The sequence below is a fragment of the Gekko japonicus genome, unplaced genomic scaffold (genome assembly GCF_001447785.1).
Source record: "Gekko japonicus isolate JY-2015 unplaced genomic scaffold, Gekko_japonicus_V1.1 scaffold3080, whole genome shotgun sequence".
Lineage (NCBI taxonomy): Eukaryota > Metazoa > Chordata > Lepidosauria > Squamata > Gekkonidae > Gekko > Gekko japonicus.
In genome coordinates, this window is record NW_015160319.1 from 22,863 (window position 1) to 23,208 (window position 346).

Below are 346 nucleotides of genomic sequence, written 5' to 3' on the forward strand. Positions count from 1 at the left end.
GGAAAGAAGTCCTTTTCTCCCTTTCTCACAATACAAGAACCCGCGGGCACTCCATGAAGGACGTCCTTCTTCACCCAAAGAGTGATCAGCACATGGAATTCACTGCCACAGGACGTGGTGCCGGCTACAAGCATGGACGGCTTCAAGAGGGAATTGGATAAAGCTATGGAGCAGAGGTCCATCAGTGGCTATTAGCCACAAGGTACAGATAGGAACTCAAGTATTCTTGGTGCGGGGGGACAGTGGGAGGGCTTCTAGTGTCCTGGCCCCACTGCTGGACCTCCTGATGGCACCTAGTACTTTTTGCCACTGTGTGACAGAGTGTTGGACTGGATGGGCCATTGGC